The sequence below is a fragment of the Carassius auratus genome, unplaced genomic scaffold, assembly GCF_003368295.1.
Source record: "Carassius auratus strain Wakin unplaced genomic scaffold, ASM336829v1 scaf_tig00045271, whole genome shotgun sequence".
NCBI lineage: Eukaryota > Metazoa > Chordata > Actinopteri > Cypriniformes > Cyprinidae > Carassius > Carassius auratus.
The window spans coordinates 5,001-20,977 of NW_020526890.1; the positions used below are offsets into that span (position 1 = coordinate 5,001).

General features: G+C 39.7%; 23 non-coding genes across 23 annotated transcripts; all 23 read right to left on the reverse strand.

Moving 5' to 3' along the window:
- Positions 1–246: 246 nt before the first annotated feature.
- Positions 247–365, reverse strand: LOC113087765 (5S ribosomal RNA). Its single transcript, XR_003285634.1, has one exon. It is a non-coding gene; the product is annotated as a 5S ribosomal RNA (ribosomal RNA).
- A 929-nt stretch (positions 366–1,294) lies between these two features.
- Positions 1,295–1,413, reverse strand: LOC113087747 (5S ribosomal RNA). Its single transcript, XR_003285616.1, has one exon. It is a non-coding gene; the product is annotated as a 5S ribosomal RNA (ribosomal RNA).
- Positions 1,414–1,776: 363 nt separating this feature from the next.
- LOC113087748 (5S ribosomal RNA) lies at positions 1,777–1,895 on the reverse strand. The gene has a single exon (XR_003285617.1). It is a non-coding gene; the product is annotated as a 5S ribosomal RNA (ribosomal RNA).
- A 367-nt stretch (positions 1,896–2,262) lies between these two features.
- Positions 2,263–2,381, reverse strand: LOC113087759 (5S ribosomal RNA). Its single transcript, XR_003285628.1, has one exon. It is a non-coding gene; the product is annotated as a 5S ribosomal RNA (ribosomal RNA).
- Positions 2,382–3,026: 645 nt separating this feature from the next.
- Positions 3,027–3,145, reverse strand: LOC113087762 (5S ribosomal RNA). Its single transcript, XR_003285631.1, has one exon. It is a non-coding gene; the product is annotated as a 5S ribosomal RNA (ribosomal RNA).
- A 930-nt stretch (positions 3,146–4,075) lies between these two features.
- Positions 4,076–4,194, reverse strand: LOC113087761 (5S ribosomal RNA). The gene has a single exon (XR_003285630.1). It is a non-coding gene; the product is annotated as a 5S ribosomal RNA (ribosomal RNA).
- A 359-nt stretch (positions 4,195–4,553) lies between these two features.
- On the reverse strand, positions 4,554–4,672 carry LOC113087756 (5S ribosomal RNA). Its single transcript, XR_003285625.1, has one exon. It is a non-coding gene; the product is annotated as a 5S ribosomal RNA (ribosomal RNA).
- A 360-nt stretch (positions 4,673–5,032) lies between these two features.
- LOC113087749 (5S ribosomal RNA) lies at positions 5,033–5,151 on the reverse strand. The gene has a single exon (XR_003285618.1). It is a non-coding gene; the product is annotated as a 5S ribosomal RNA (ribosomal RNA).
- Positions 5,152–5,520: 369 nt separating this feature from the next.
- Positions 5,521–5,639, reverse strand: LOC113087766 (5S ribosomal RNA). The gene has a single exon (XR_003285635.1). It is a non-coding gene; the product is annotated as a 5S ribosomal RNA (ribosomal RNA).
- A 648-nt stretch (positions 5,640–6,287) lies between these two features.
- Positions 6,288–6,406, reverse strand: LOC113087750 (5S ribosomal RNA). Its single transcript, XR_003285619.1, has one exon. It is a non-coding gene; the product is annotated as a 5S ribosomal RNA (ribosomal RNA).
- A 498-nt stretch (positions 6,407–6,904) lies between these two features.
- LOC113087751 (5S ribosomal RNA) lies at positions 6,905–7,023 on the reverse strand. Its single transcript, XR_003285620.1, has one exon. It is a non-coding gene; the product is annotated as a 5S ribosomal RNA (ribosomal RNA).
- A 370-nt stretch (positions 7,024–7,393) lies between these two features.
- Positions 7,394–7,512, reverse strand: LOC113087763 (5S ribosomal RNA). Its single transcript, XR_003285632.1, has one exon. It is a non-coding gene; the product is annotated as a 5S ribosomal RNA (ribosomal RNA).
- Positions 7,513–8,444: 932 nt separating this feature from the next.
- On the reverse strand, positions 8,445–8,563 carry LOC113087752 (5S ribosomal RNA). Its single transcript, XR_003285621.1, has one exon. It is a non-coding gene; the product is annotated as a 5S ribosomal RNA (ribosomal RNA).
- Positions 8,564–8,922: 359 nt separating this feature from the next.
- Positions 8,923–9,041, reverse strand: LOC113087767 (5S ribosomal RNA). The gene has a single exon (XR_003285636.1). It is a non-coding gene; the product is annotated as a 5S ribosomal RNA (ribosomal RNA).
- Positions 9,042–9,402: 361 nt separating this feature from the next.
- LOC113087753 (5S ribosomal RNA) lies at positions 9,403–9,521 on the reverse strand. The gene has a single exon (XR_003285622.1). It is a non-coding gene; the product is annotated as a 5S ribosomal RNA (ribosomal RNA).
- Positions 9,522–9,893: 372 nt separating this feature from the next.
- LOC113087768 (5S ribosomal RNA) lies at positions 9,894–10,012 on the reverse strand. Its single transcript, XR_003285637.1, has one exon. It is a non-coding gene; the product is annotated as a 5S ribosomal RNA (ribosomal RNA).
- Positions 10,013–10,943: 931 nt separating this feature from the next.
- LOC113087754 (5S ribosomal RNA) lies at positions 10,944–11,062 on the reverse strand. Its single transcript, XR_003285623.1, has one exon. It is a non-coding gene; the product is annotated as a 5S ribosomal RNA (ribosomal RNA).
- A 362-nt stretch (positions 11,063–11,424) lies between these two features.
- LOC113087755 (5S ribosomal RNA) lies at positions 11,425–11,543 on the reverse strand. The gene has a single exon (XR_003285624.1). It is a non-coding gene; the product is annotated as a 5S ribosomal RNA (ribosomal RNA).
- Positions 11,544–11,911: 368 nt separating this feature from the next.
- Positions 11,912–12,030, reverse strand: LOC113087760 (5S ribosomal RNA). Its single transcript, XR_003285629.1, has one exon. It is a non-coding gene; the product is annotated as a 5S ribosomal RNA (ribosomal RNA).
- Positions 12,031–12,674: 644 nt separating this feature from the next.
- On the reverse strand, positions 12,675–12,794 carry LOC113087764 (5S ribosomal RNA). The gene has a single exon (XR_003285633.1). It is a non-coding gene; the product is annotated as a 5S ribosomal RNA (ribosomal RNA).
- A 647-nt stretch (positions 12,795–13,441) lies between these two features.
- Positions 13,442–13,560, reverse strand: LOC113087757 (5S ribosomal RNA). Its single transcript, XR_003285626.1, has one exon. It is a non-coding gene; the product is annotated as a 5S ribosomal RNA (ribosomal RNA).
- A 932-nt stretch (positions 13,561–14,492) lies between these two features.
- On the reverse strand, positions 14,493–14,611 carry LOC113087758 (5S ribosomal RNA). The gene has a single exon (XR_003285627.1). It is a non-coding gene; the product is annotated as a 5S ribosomal RNA (ribosomal RNA).
- A 923-nt stretch (positions 14,612–15,534) lies between these two features.
- LOC113087769 (5S ribosomal RNA) lies at positions 15,535–15,652 on the reverse strand. The gene has a single exon (XR_003285638.1). It is a non-coding gene; the product is annotated as a 5S ribosomal RNA (ribosomal RNA).
- Between the last annotated feature and the right edge of the window lie 325 nt (positions 15,653–15,977).

Genomic DNA, 15,977 nt, shown 5'->3' on the forward strand with positions numbered 1-15,977 from the left:
GTACTAACCAGACCTAAACCTGCTAAGATTCAGAGATCGGGCATTGACTCTTTTTTTTTTTTTTTTTTTTTTTTTGCAAGATTATTATATAAATCGTGAAATTTTCCAAAAAGTTTAAAGCACCTGGTATTCCCCGGCAGTCTCCAAACCATGTACTAACCAGGCCCAAACCTGCTAATATTCAGAGATCGGGCATTGACTCTATTTTTTGGCAAATTATTATATACTAAGTGAAAAGTTCCAAAAAGCTTACAGCACCTGGTATTCCCAGGCCGTCTCCCATCCAAGTACTAACCAGGCCCAAACCTGCTTAGCTTCCAAGAGCAGACGAGATCGGGCATAGCCAGGTTGGTATGGCCGTAAGCGAAGACTGCTGCAAAGAGGGGCTATTTAAAAGACCAGCCCATCTAATCACCAGTATATTATATAAGTAGCAAAGAAAACCCAAAAGCTTAAAGCACCTGGCATTCCTAGGCAGTCTCTCATCCAAGTACTAACCAGACCTAAACCTGCTAAGATTCAGATATCGGGCATTGACTTTTTATTTTTTTTGGCAAGATTATTATATAAATCGTGAAATTTTCCAAAAAGTTTAAAGCACCTGGTATTCCCAGGCAGTCTCCTATCCATGTACTAACCAGGCCCAAACCTGCTAATATTCAGAGATCGGGCATTGACTCTATTTTTTGGCTAAATTATTATATACAAAGTGAAAAGTTTCAAAAAAGCTTAAAGCACCTGGTATTCCTAGGCAGTCTCTCATCCAAGTACTAACCAGACCTAAACCTGGTAAGATTCAGAGATCGGCATTGACTCATTTTTTTTTTTTTTTTTTTTTTTGCAAGATTATTATATAAATCGTGAAAATTTCCAAAAAGTTTAAAGCACCTGGTATTCCCAGGCAGTCTCCCATCCATGTACTAACCAGGCCCAAACCTGCTAATATTCAGAGATCGGGCATTGACTCTATTTTTTGGCTAAATTATTATATACAAAGTGAAAAGTTTCAAAAAAGCTTAAAGCACCTGGTATTCCTAGGCAGTCTCTCATCCAAGTACTAACCAGACCTAAACCTGGTAAGATTCAGAGATCGGGCATTGACTCTTTTTTTTTTTTTTTTTGCAAGATTATTATATAAATCGTGAAATTTTCCAAAAAGTTTAAAGCACCTGGTATTCCCAGGCAGTCTCCAAACCATGTACTAACCAGGCCCAAACCTGCTAATATTCAGAGATCGGGCATTGACTCTATTTTTTGGCAAAATTATTATATACTAAGTGAAAAGTTTCCAAAAAGCTTACAGCACCTGGTATTCCCAGGCGGTCTCCCATCCAAGTACTAACCAGGCCCAAACCTGCTTAGCTTCCGAGAGCAGACGAGATCGGGCATAGCCAGGTTGGTATGGCCGTAAGCGAAGACTGCTGCAAAGAGAGGGCTATTTAAAGACCAGCCCATCTAATCACCAGTACATTATATAAGTAGGAAAGAAAACCCAAAAGCTTAAAGCACCTGGTATTCCTAGGCAGTCTCTCATCCAAGTACTAACCAGACCTAAACCTGCTAAGATTCAGATATCGGGCATTGACTTTTTTTTTTTTTTTTTGCAAGATTATTATATAAATCGTGAAATTTTCCAAAAAGTTTAAAGCACCTGGTATTCCCAGGCAGTCTCCAAACCATGTACTAACCAGGCCCTAACCTGCTAATATTCAGAGATCGGGCATTGACTCTATTTTTTGGCAAAATTATTATATACTAAGTGAAAAGTTTCCAAAAAGCTTACAGCACCTGGTATTCCCAGGCGGTCTCCCATCCAAGTACTAACCAGGCCCAAACCTGCTTAGCTTCCGAGAGCAGACGAGATCGGGCATAGCCAGGTTGGTATGGCCGTAAGCGAAGACTGCTGCAAAGAGAGGGCTATTTAAAGACCATCCCATCTAATCGCCAGTACATTATATAAGTAGGAAAGAAAACCCAAAAGCTTAAAGCACCTGGTATTCCTAGGCAGTCTCTCATCCAAGTACTAACCAGACCTAAACCTGCTAAGATTCAGATATCGGGCATTGACTTTTTTTTTTTTTTTTTTTTTGCAAGATTATTATATAAATCGTGAAATTTTCCAAAAAGTTTAAAGCACCTGGTATTCCCAGGCAGTCTCCAAACCATGTACTAACCAGGCCCAAACCTGCTAATATTCAGAGATCAGGCATTGACTCTATTTTTTGGCAAAATTATTATATACTAAGTGAAAAGTTTCCAAAAAGCTTACAGCACCTGGTATTCCCAGACGGTCTCCCATCCAAGTACTAACCAGGCCCAAACCTGCTTAGCTTCCGAGAGCAGACGAGATCGGGCATAGCCAGGTTGGTATGGCCGTAAGCGAAGACTGCTGCAAAGAGAGGGCTATTTAAAGACCAGCCCATCTAATCACCAGTATATTATATAAGTAGCAAAGAAAACCCAAAAGCTTAAAGCACCTGGTATTCCTAGGCAGTCTCTCATCCAAGTACTAACCAGACCTAAACCTGCTAAGATTCAGATATCGGGCATTGACTTTTTTTTTTTTTGCAAGATTATTATATAAATCGTGAAATTTTCCAAAAAGTTTAAAGCACCTGGTATTCCCAGGCAGTCTCCTATCCATGTACTAACCAGGCCCAAACCTGCTAATATTCAGAGATCGGGCATTGACTCTATTTTTTGGCTAAATTATTATATACAAAGTGAAAAGTTTCAAAAAAGCTTAAAGCACCTGGTATTCCTAGGCAGTCTCTCATCCAAGTACTAACCAGACCTAAACCTGGTAAGATTCAGAGATCGGGCATTGACTCTTTTTTTTGTTTTTGTTTTTTTGCAAGATTATTATATAAATCGTGAAATTTTCCAAAAAGTTTAAAGCACCTGGTATTCCCAGGCAGTCTCCAAACCATGTACTAACCAGGCCCAAACCTGCTAATATTCAGAGATCGGGCATTGACTCTATTTTTTGGCAAAATTATTATATACTAAGTGAAAAGTTTCCAAAAAGCTTACAGCACCTGGTATTCCCAGGCGGTCTCCCATCCAAGTACTAACCAGGCCCAAACCTGCTTAGCTTCCGAGAGCAGACAAGATCGGGCATAGCCAGGTTGGTATGGCCGTAAGCGAAGACTGCTGCAAAGAGAGGGCTATTTAAAGACCAGCCCATCTAATCACCAGTATATTATATAAGTAGCAAAGAAAACCCAAAAGCTTAAAGCACCTGGTATTCCTAGGCAGTCTCTCATCCAAGTACTAACCAGACCTAAACCTGCTAAGATTCAGATATCGGGCATTGACTTTTTTTTTTTTTTGCAAGATTATTATATAAATCGTGAAATTTTCCAAAAAGTTTAAAGCACCTGGTATTCCCAGGCAGTCTCCTATCCATGTACTAACCAGGCCCAAACCTGCTAATATTCAGAGATCGGGCATTGACTCTATTTTTTGGCTAAATTATTATATACAAAGTGAAAAGTTTCAAAAAAGCTTAAAGCACCTGGTATTCCTAGGCAGTCTCTCATCCAAGTACTAACCAGACCTAAACCTGCTAAGATTCAGAGATCGGGCATTGACTCTTTTTTTTTTTTTTTTTTTTTTTGCAAGATTATTATATAAATCGTGAAAATTTCCAAAAAGTTTAAAGCACCTGGTATTCCCAGGCAGTCTCCCATCCATGTACTAACCAGGCCCAAACCTGCTAATATTCAGAGATCGGGCATTGACTCTATTTTTTGGCTAAATTATTATATACAAAGTGAAAAGTTTCAAAAAAGCTTAAAGCACCTGGTATTCCTAGGCAGTCTCTCATCCAAGTACTAACCAGACCTAAACCTGCTAAGATTCAGATATCGGGCATTGACTTTTTTTTTTTTTTTTTTTTTGCAAGATTATTATATAAATCGTGAAATTTTCCAAAAAGTTTAAAGCACCTGGTATTCCCAGGCAGTCTCCAAACCATGTACTAACCAGGCCCAAACCTGCTAATATTCAGAGATCGGGCATTGACTCTATTTTTTGGCAAAATTATTATATACTAAGTGAAAAGTTTCCAAAAAGCTTATAGCACCTGGTATTCCCAGGCGGTCTCCCATCCAAGTACTAACCAGGCCCAAACCTGCTTAGCTTCCGAGAGCAGACGAGATCGGGCATAGCCAGGTTGGTATGGCCGTAAGCGAAGACTGCTGCAAAGAGAGGGCTATTTAAAGACCAGCCCATCTAATCACCAGTACATTATATAAGTAGGAAAGAAAACCCAAAAGCTTAAAGCACCTGGTATTCCTAGGCAGTCTCTCATCCAAGTACTAACCAGACCTAAACCTGCTAAGATTCAGATATCGGGCATTTACTTTTTTTTTTTTTGCAAGATTATTATATAAATCGTGAAATTTTCCAAAAAGTTTAAAGCACCTGGTATTCCCAGGCAGTCTCCAAACCATGTACTAACCAGGCCCAAACCTGCTAATATTCAGAGATCAGGCATTGAGTCTATTTTTTGGCAAAATTATTATATACTAAGTGAAAAGTTTCCAAAAAGCTTACAGCACCTGGTATTCCCAGGCGGTCTCCCATCCAAGTACTAACCAGGCCCAAACCTGCTTAGCTTCCGAGAGCTGACGAGATCGGGCATAGCCAGGTTGGTATGGCCGTAAGCGAAGACTGCTGCAAAGAGAGGGCTATTTAAAGACCAGCCCATCTAATCACCAGTACATTATATAAGTAGGAAAGAAAACCCAAAAGCTTAAAGCACCTGGTATTCCTAGGCAGTCTCTCATCCAAGTACTAACCAGACCTAAACCTGCTAAGATTCAGATATCGGGCATTGACTTTTTTTTTTTTTTGCAAGATTATTATATAAATCGTGAAATTTTCCAAAAAGTTTAAAGCACCTGGTATTCCCAGGCAGTCTCCAAACCATGTACTAACCAGGCCCAAACCTGCTAATATTCAGAGATCAGGCATTGAGTCTATTTTTTGGCAAAATTATTATATACTAAGTGAAAAGTTTCCAAAAAGCTTACAGCACCTGGTATTCCCAGGCGGTCTCCCATCCAAGTACTAACCAGGCCCAAACCTGCTTAGCTTCCGAGAGCAGACGAGATCGGGCATAGCCAGGTTGGTATGGCCGTAAGCGAAGACTGCTGCAAAGAGAGGGCTATTTAAAGACCATCCCATCTAATCGCCAGTACATTATATAAGTAGGAAAGAAAACCCAAAAGCTTAAAGCACCTGGTATTCCTAGGCAGTCTCTCATCCAAGTACTAACCAGACCTAAACCTGCTAAGATTCAGAGATCGGGCATTGACTCTTTTTTTTTTTTTTTTTTTTTGCAAGATTATTATATAAATCGTGAAATTTTCCAAAAAGTTTAAAGCACCTGGTATTCCCCGGCAGTCTCCAAACCATGTACTAACCAGGCCCAAACCTGCTAATATTCAGAGATCGGGCATTGACTCTATTTTTTGGCAAAATTATTATATACTAAGTGAAAAGTTTCCAAAAAGCTTACAGCACCTGGTATTCCCAGGCCGTCTCCCATCCAAGTACTAACCAGGCCCAAACCTGCTTAGCTTCCAAGAGCAGACGAGATCGGGCATAGCCAGGTTGGTATGGCCGTAAGCGAAGACTGCTGCAAAGAGAGGGCTATTTAAAGACCAGCCCATCTAATCACCAGTATATTATATAAGTAGCAAAGAAAACCCAAAAGCTTAAAGCACCTGGTATTCCTAGGCAGTCTCTCATCCAAGTACTAACCAGACCTAAACCTGCTAAGATTCAGATATCGGGCATTGACTTTTTATTTTTTTGGCAAGATTATTATATAAATCGTGAAATTTTCCAAAAAGTTTAAAGCACCTGGTATTCCCAGGCAGTCTCCTATCCATGTACTAACCAGGCCCAAACCTGCTAATATTCAGAGATCGGGCATTGACTCTATTTTTTGGCTAAATTATTATATACTAAGTGAAAAGTTTCAAAAAAGCTTAAAGCACCTGGTATTCCTAGGCAGTCTCTCATCCAAGTACTAACCAGACCTAAACCTGGTAAGATTCAGAGATCGGGCATTGACTCTTTTTTTTTTTTTTTTTTTTTTTTGCAAGATTATTATATAAATCGTGAAATTTTCCAAAAAGTTTAAAGCACCTGGTATTCCCAGGCAGTCTCCAAACCATGTACTAACCAGGCCCAAACCTGCTAATATTCAGAGATCGGGCATTGACTCTATTTTTTGGCTAAATTATTATATACTAAGTGAAAAGTTTCCAAAAAGCTTACAGCACCTGGTATTCCCAGGCGGTCTCCCATCCAAGTACTAACCAGGCCCAAACCTGCTTAGCTTCCGAGAGCAGACGAGATCGGGCATAGCCAGGTTGGTATGGCCGTAAGCGAAGACTGCTGCAAAGAGAGGGCTATTTAAAGACCAACCCGTCTAATCACCAGTACATTATATAAGTAGGAAAGAAAACCCAAAAGCTTAAAGCACCTGGTATTCCTAGGCAGTCTCTCATCCAAGTACTAACCAGACCTAAACCTGCTAAGATTCAGATATCGGGCATTGACTTTTTTTTTTTTTTTGCAAGATTATTATATAAATCGTGAAATTTTCCAAAAAGTTTAAAGCACCTGGTATTCCCAGGCAGTCTCCAAACCATGTACTAACCAGGCCCAAACCTGCTAATATTCAGAGATCGGGCATTGACTCTATTTTTTGGCAAAATTATTATATACTAAGTGAAAAGTTTCCAAAAAGCTTACAGCACCTGGTATTCCCAGGCGGTCTCCAAACCATGTACTAACCAGGCCCAAACCTGCTAATATTCAGAGATCGGGCATTGACTCTATTTTTTGGCAAAATTATTATATACTAAGTGAAAAGTTTCCAAAAAGCTTACAGCACCTGGTATTCCCAGGCGGTCTCCCATCCAAGTACTAACCAGGCCCAAACCTGCTTAGCTTCCGAGAGCAGACGAGATCGGGCATAGCCAGGTTGGTATGGCCGTAAGCGAAGACTGCTGCAAAGAGAGGGCTATTTAAAGACCATCCCATCTAATCGCCAGTACATTATATAAGTAGGAAAGAAAACCCAAAAGCTTAAAGCACCTGGTATTCCAAGGCAGTCTCTCATCCAAGTACTAACCAGACCTAAACCTGCTAAGATTCAGATATCGGGCATTGACTTTTTTTTTTTTTTTTTTTTTTTTGCAAGATTATTATATAAATCGTGAAATTTTCCAAAAAGTTTAAAGCACCTGGTATTCCCAGGCAGTCTCCAAACCATGTACTAACCAGGCCCAAACCTGCTAATATTCAGAGATCGGGCATTGACTCTATTTTTTGGCAAAATTATTATATACTAAGTGAAAAGTTTCCAAAAAGCTTACAGCACCTGGTATTCCCAGGCGGTCTCCCATCCAAGTACTAACCAGGCCCAAACCTGCTTAGCTTCCGAGAGCAGACAAGATCGGGCATAGCCAGGTTGGTATGGCCGTAAGCGAAGACTGCTGCAAAGAGAGGGCTATTTAAAGACCAGCCCATCTAATCACCAGTATATTATATAAGTAGCAAAGAAAACCCAAAAGCTTAAAGCACCTGGTATTCCTAGGCAGTCTCTCATCCAAGTACTAACCAGACCTAAACCTGCTAAGATTCAGATATCGGGCATTGACTTTTTTTTTTTTTTGCAAGATTATTATATAAATCGTGAAATTTTCCAAAAAGTTTAAAGCACCTGGTATTCCCAGGCAGTCTCCTATCCATGTACTAACCAGGCCCAAACCTGCTAATATTCAGAGATCGGGCATTGACTCTATTTTTTGGCTAAATTATTATATACAAAGTGAAAAGTTTCAAAAAAGCTTAAAGCACCTGGTATTCCTAGGCAGTCTCTCATCCAAGTACTAACCAGACCTAAACCTGGTAAGATTCAGAGATCGGGCATTGACTCTTTTTTTTTTTTTTTTTTTTTTTGCAAGATTATTATATAAATCGTGAAAATTTCCAAAAAGTTTAAAGCACCTGGTATTCCCAGGCAGTCTCCCATCCATGTACTAACCAGGCCCAAACCTGCTAATATTCAGAGATCGGGCATTGACTCTATTTTTTGGCTAAATTATTATATACAAAGTGAAAAGTTTCAAAAAAGCTTAAAGCACCTGGTATTCCTAGGCAGTCTCTCATCCAAGTACTAACCAGACCTAAACCTGCTAAGATTCAGATATCGGGCATTGACTTTTTTTTTTTTTTTTTTTTTTTGCAAGATTATTATATAAATCGTGAAATTTTCCAAAAAGTTTAAAGCACCTGGTATTCCCAGGCAGTCTCCAAACCATGTACTAACCAGGCCCAAACCTGCTAATATTCAGAGATCGGGCATTGACTCTATTTTTTGGCAAAATTATTATATACTAAGTGAAAAGTTTCCAAAAAGCTTACAGCACCTGGTATTCCCAGGCGGTCTCCCATCCAAGTACTAACCAGGCCCAAACCTGCTTAGCTTCCGAGAGCAGACGAGATCGGGCATAGCCAGGTTGGTATGGCCGTAAGCGAAGACTGCTGCAAAGAGAGGGCTATTTAAAGACCAGCCCATCTAATCACCAGTACATTATATAAGTAGGAAAGAAAACCCAAAAGCTTAAAGCACCTGGTATTCCTAGGCAGTCTCTCATCCAAGTACTAACCAGACCTAAACCTGCTAAGATTCAGATATCGGGCATTTACTTTTTTTTTTTTTGCAAGATTATTATATAAATCGTGAAATTTTCCAAAAAGTTTAAAGCACCTGGTATTCCCAGGCAGTCTCCAAACCATGTACTAACCAGGCCCAAACCTGCTAATATTCAGAGATCAGGCATTGAGTCTATTTTTTGGCAAAATTATTATATACTAAGTGAAAAGTTTCCAAAAAGCTTACAGCACCTGGTATTCCCAGGCGGTCTCCCATCCAAGTACTAACCAGGCCCAAACCTGCTTAGCTTCCGAGAGCTGACGAGATCGGGCATAGCCAGGTTGGTATGGCCGTAAGCGAAGACTGCTGCAAAGAGAGGGCTATTTAAAGACCAGCCCATCTAATCACCAGTACATTATATAAGTAGGAAAGAAAACCCAAAAGCTTAAAGCACCTGGTATTCCTAGGCAGTCTCTCATCCAAGTACTAACCAGACCTAAACCTGCTAAGATTCAGATATCGGGCATTGACTTTTTTTTTTTTTTTGCAAGATTATTATATAAATCGTGAAATTTTCCAAAAAGTTTAAAGCACCTGGTATTCCCAGGCAGTCTCCAAACCATGTACTAACCAGGCCCAAACCTGCTAATATTCAGAGATCAGGCATTGAGTCTATTTTTTGGCAAAATTATTATATACTAAGTGAAAAGTTTCCAAAAAGCTTACAGCACCTGGTATTCCCAGGCGGTCTCCCATCCAAGTACTAACCAGGCCCAAACCTGCTTAGCTTCCGAGAGCAGACGAGATCGGGCATAGCCAGGTTGGTATGGCCGTAAGCGAAGACTGCTGCAAAGAGAGGGCTATTTAAAGACCATCCCATCTAATCGCCAGTACATTATATAAGTAGGAAAGAAAACCCAAAAGCTTAAAGCACCTGGTATTCCTAGGCAGTCTCTCATCCAAGTACTAACCAGACCTAAACCTGCTAAGATTCAGAGATCGGGCATTGACTCTTTTTTTTTTTTTTTTTTTTTTTTGCAAGATTATTATATAAATCGTGAAATTTTCCAAAAAGTTTAAAGCACCTGGTATTCCCCGGCAGTCTCCAAACCATGTACTAACCAGGCCCAAACCTGCTAATATTCAGAGATCGGGCATTGACTCTATTTTTTGGCAAAATTATTATATACAAAGTGAAAAGTTTCCAAAAAGCTTACAGCACCTGGTATTCCCAGGCCGTCTCCCATCCAAGTACTAACCAGGCCCAAACCTGCTTAGCTTCCAAGAGCAGACGAGATCGGGCATAGCCAGGTTGGTATGGCCGTAAGCGAAGACTGCTGCAAAGAGAGGGCTATTTAAAGACCAGCCCATCTAATCACCAGTATATTATATAAGTAGCAAAGAAAACCCAAAAGCTTAAAGCACCTGGCATTCCTAGGCAGTCTCTCATCCAAGTACTAACCAGACCTAAACCTGCTAAGATTCAGATATCGGGCATTGACTTTTTATTTTTTTGGCAAGATTATTATATAAATCGTGAAATTTTCCAAAAAGTTTAAAGCACCTGGTATTCCCAGGCAGTCTCCTATCCATGTACTAACCAGGCCCAAACCTGCTAATATTCAGAGATCGGGCATTGACTCTATTTTTTGGCTAAATTATTATATACAAAGTGAAAAGTTTCAAAAAAGCTTAAAGCACCTGGTATTCCTAGGCAGTCTCTCATCCAAGTACTAACCAGACCTAAACCTGGTAAGATTCAGAGATCGGGCATTGACTCATTTTTTTTTTTTTTTTTTTTTTTTTGCAAGATTATTATATAAATCGTGAAAATTTCCAAAAAGTTTAAAGCACCTGGTATTCCCAGGCAGTCTCCCATCCATGTACTAACCAGGCCCAAACCTGCTAATATTCAGAGATCGGGCATTGACTCTATTTTTTGGCTAAATTATTATATACAAAGTGAAAAGTTTCAAAAAAGCTTAAAGCACCTGGTATTCCTAGGCAGTCTCTCATCCAAGTACTAACCAGACCTAAACCTGGTAAGATTCAGAGATCGGGCATTGACTCTTTTTTTTTTTTTTTTTGCAAGATTATTATATAAATCGTGAAATTTTCCAAAAAGTTTAAAGCACCTGGTATTCCCAGGCAGTCTCCAAACCATGTACTAACCAGGCCCAAACCTGCTAATATTCAGAGATCGGGCATTGACTCTATTTTTTGGCAAAATTATTATATACTAAGTGAAAAGTTTCCAAAAAGCTTACAGCACCTGGTATTCCCAGGCGGTCTCCCATCCAAGTACTAACCAGGCCCAAACCTGCTTAGCTTCCGAGAGCAGACGAGATCGGGCATAGCCAGGTTGGTATGGCCGTAAGCGAAGACTGCTGCAAAGAGAGGGCTATTTAAAGACCAGCCCATCTAATCACCAGTACATTATATAAGTAGGAAAGAAAACCCAAAAGCTTAAAGCACCTGGTATTCCTAGGCAGTCTCTCATCCAAGTACTAACCAGACCTAAACCTGCTAAGATTCAGATATCGGGCATTGACTTTTTTTTTTTTTTTTGCAAGATTATTATATAAATCGTGAAATTTTCCAAAAAGTTTAAAGCACCTGGTATTCCCAGGCAGTCTCCAAACCATGTACTAACCAGGCCCTAACCTGCTAATATTCAGAGATCGGGCATTGACTCTATTTTTTGGCAAAATTATTATATACTAAGTGAAAAGTTTCCAAAAAGCTTACAGCACCTGGTATTCCCAGGCGGTCTCCCATCCAAGTACTAACCAGGCCCAAACCTGCTTAGCTTCCGAGAGCAGACGAGATCGGGCATAGCCAGGTTGGTATGGCCGTAAGCGAAGACTGCTGCAAAGAGAGGGCTATTTAAAGACCATCCCATCTAATCGCCAGTACATTATATAAGTAGGAAAGAAAACCCAAAAGCTTAAAGCACCTGGTATTCCTAGGCAGTCTCTCATCCAAGTACTAACCAGACCTAAACCTGCTAAGATTCAGATATCGGGCATTGACTTTTTTTTTTTTTTTTTTTTTGCAAGATTATTATATAAATCGTGAAATTTTCCAAAAAGTTTAAAGCACCTGGTATTCCCAGGCAGTCTCCAAACCATGTACTAACCAGGCCCAAACCTGCTAATATTCAGAGATCAGGCATTGACTCTATTTTTTTGGCAAAATTATTATATACTAAGTGAAAAGTTTCCAAAAAGCTTACAGCACCTGGTATTCCCAGACGGTCTCCCATCCAAGTACTAACCAGGCCCAAACCTGCTTAGCTTCCGAGAGCAGACGAGATCGGGCATAGCCAGGTTGGTATGGCCGTAAGCGAAGACTGCTGCAAAGAGAGGGCTATTTAAAGACCAGCCCATCTAATCACCAGTATATTATATAAGTAGCAAAGAAAACCCAAAAGCTTAAAGCACCTGGTATTCCTAGGCAGTCTCTCATCCAAGTACTAACCAGACCTAAACCTGCTAAGATTCAGATATCGGGCATTGACTTTTTTTTTTTTTGCAAGATTATTATATAAATCGTGAAATTTTCCAAAAAGTTTAAAGCACCTGGTATTCCCAGGCAGTCTCCTATCCATGTACTAACCAGGCCCAAACCTGCTAATATTCAGAGATCGGGCATTGACTCTATTTTTTGGCTAAATTATTATATACAAAGTGAAAAGTTTCAAAAAAGCTTAAAGCACCTGGTATTCCTAGGCAGTCTCTCATCCAAGTACTAACCAGACCTAAACCTGGTAAGATTCAGAGATCGGGCATTGACTCTTTTTTTTTTTTTTTTTTTTTGCAAGATTATTATATAAATCGTGAAATTTTCCAAAAAGTTTAAAGCACCTGGTATTCCCAGGCAGTCTCCAAACCATGTACTAACCAGGCCCAAACCTGCTAATATTCAGAGATCGGGCATTGACTCTATTTTTTGGCAAAATTATTATATACTAAGTGAAAAGTTTCCAAAAAGCTTACAGCACCTGGTATTTCCCAGACGGTCTCCCATCCAAGTACTAACCAGGCCCAAACCTGCTTAGCTTCCGAGAGCAGACGAGATCGGGCATAGCCAGGTTGGTATGGCCGTAAGCGAAGACTGCTGCCAAAGAGAGGGCTATTTAAAGACCAGCCCATCTAATCACCAGTATATTATATAAGTAGCAAAGAAAACCCAAAAGCTTAAAGCACCTGGTATTCCTAGGGCAGGTCTCTCATCCAAGTACTAACCAGACCTAAACCTGCTAAGATTCAGATATCGGGCATTGACTTTTTTTTTTTTTGCAAGATTATTATATAAATCGTGAAATTTTCCAAAAAGTTTAAAGCACCTGGTATTCCCAGGCAGTCTCCTATCCATGTACTAACCAGGCCCAAACCTGCTAATATTCAGAGATCGGGCATTGACTCTATTTTTTGGCTAAATTATTATATACAAAGTGAAAAGTTTCAAAAAAGCTTAAAGCACCTGGTATTCCTAGGCAGTCTCTCATCCAAGTACTAACCAGACCTTAAACCTGGTAAGATTCAGAGATCGGGGCATTGACTCTTTTTTTTTGTTTTTGTTTTTTGCAAGATTATTATATAAATCGTGAAATTTCCAAAAAGTTAAAGCACCTGGTATTCCCAGGCAGTCTCCAACCATGTACTAACCAGGCCCAAACCTGCTAATATTCAGAGATCGGGCATTGACTCTATTTTTTGGCAAAATTATTATATACTAAGTGAAAAGTTTCCAAAAAGCTTACAGCACCTGGTATTCCCAGGCGGTCTCCCATCCAAGTACTAACCAGGCCCAAACCTGCTTAGCTTCCGAGAGCAGACGAGATCGGGCATAGCCAGGTTGGTATGGCCGTAAGCGAAGACTGCTGCAAAGAGAGGGCTATTTAAAGACCAGCCCATCTAATCACCAGTACATTATATAAGTAGGAAAGAAAACCCAAAAGCTTAAAGCACCTGGTATTCCTAGGCAGTCTCTCATCCAAGTACTAACCAGACCTAAACCTGCTAAGATTCAGATATCGGGCATTGACTTTTTTTTTTTTTTTGCAAGATTATTATATAAATCGTGAAATTTTCCAAAAAGTTTAAAGCACCTGGTATTCCCAGGCAGTCTCCCATCCATGTACTAACCAGGCCCAAACCTGCTAATATTCAGAGATCGGGCATTGACTCTATTTTTTGGCTAAATTATTATATACAAAGTGAAAAGTTTCAAAAAAGCTTAAAGCACCTGGTATTCCTAGGCAGTCTCTCATCCAAGTACTAACCAGACCTAAACCTGCTAAGATTCAGAGATCGGGCATTGACTCTTTTTTTTTTTTTTTTTTTTTGCAAGATTATTATATAAATCGTGAAAATTTCCAAAAAGTTTAAAGCACCTGGTATTCCCAGGCAGTCTCCCATCCATGTACTAACCAGGCCCAAACCTGCTAATATTCAGAGATCGGGCATTGACTCTATTTTTTGGCTAAATTATTATATACAAAGTGAAAAGTTTCAAAAAAGCTTAAAGCACCTGGTATTCCTAGGCAGTCTCTCATCCAAGTACTAACCAGACCTAAACCTGCTAAGATTCAGAGATCGGGCATTGACTTTTTTTTTTTTTTTTTTTTTTTTGCAAGATTATTATATAAATCGTGAAATTTTCCAAAAAGTTTAAAGCACCTGGTATTCCCAGGCAGTCTCCAAACCATGTACTAACCAGGCCCAAACCTGCTAATATTCAGAGATCGGGCATTGACTCTATTTTTTGGCAAAATTATTATATACTAAGTGAAAAGTTTCCAAAAAGCTTACAGCACCTGGTATTCCCAGGCGGTCTCCCATCCAAGTACTAACCAGGCCCAAACCTGCTTAGCTTCCGAGAGCAGACGAGATCGGGCATAGCCAGGTTGGTATGGCCGTAAGCGAAGACTGCTGCAAAGAGAGGGCTATTTAAAGACCAGCCCATCTAATCACCAGTACATTATATAAGTAGGAAAGAAAACCCAAAAGCTTAAAGCACCTGGTATTCCTAGGCAGTCTCTCATCCAAGTACTAACCAGACCTAAACCTGCTAAGATTCAGATATCGGGCATTGACTTTTTTTTTTTTTTGCAAGATTATTATATAAATCGTGAAATTTTCCAAAAAGTTTAAAGCACCTGGTATTCCCAGGCAGTCTCCAATCCATGTACTAACCAGGCCCAAACCTGCTAATATTCAGAGATCGGGCATTGACTCTATTTTTTGGCTAAATTATTATATACAAAGTGAAAAGTTTCAAAAAAGCTTAAAGCACCTGGTATTCCTAGGCAGTCTCTCATCCAAGTACTAACCAGACCTAAACCTGGTAAGATTCAGAGATCGGGCATTGACTTTTTTTTTTTTTTTTTTTTTTTGCAAGATTATTATATAAATCGTGAAAATTTCCAAAAAGTTTAAAGCACCTGGTATTCCCAGGCAGTCTCCCATCCATGTACTAACCAGGCCCAAACCTGCTAATATTCAGAGATCGGGCATTGACTCTATTTTTTGGCTAAATTATTATATACAAAGTGAAAAGTTTCAAAAAAGCTTAAAGCACCTGGTATTCCTAGGCAGTCTCTCATCCAAGTACTAACCAGACCTAAACCTGTAAGATTCAGAGATCGGGCATTGACTCTTTTTTTTTTTTTTTTGCAAGATTATTATATAAATCGTGAAATTTTCCAAAAAGTTTAAAGCACCTGGTATTCCCAGGCAGTCTCAAACCATGTACTAACCAGGCCCAAACCTGCTAATATTCAGAGATCGGGCATTGACTCTATTTTTTGGCAAAATTATTATATACTAAGTGAAAAGTTTCCAAAAAGCTTACAGCACCTGGTATTCCCAGGCGGTCTCCCATCCAAGTACTAACCAGGCCCAAACCTGCTTAGCTTCGAGAGCAGACGAGATCGGGCATAGCCAGGTTGGTATGGCCGTAAGCGAAGACTGCTGCAAAGAGAGGGCTATTAAAGACCAGCCCATCTAATCACCAGTACATTATATAAGTAGGAAAGAAAACCCAAAAGCTTAAAGCACCTGGTATTCCTAGGCAGTCTCTCATCCAAGTACTAACCAGACCTAAACCTGCTAAGATTCAGAGATCGGGCATTGACTTTTTTTTTTTTTTTTTGCAAGATTATTATATAAATCGTGAAATTTTCCAAAAAGTTAAAGCACCTGGTATTCCCAGGCAGTCTCCAAACCATGTACTAACCAGGCCCAAACCTGCTAATATTCAGAGATCGGGCATTGACTCTATTTTTTGG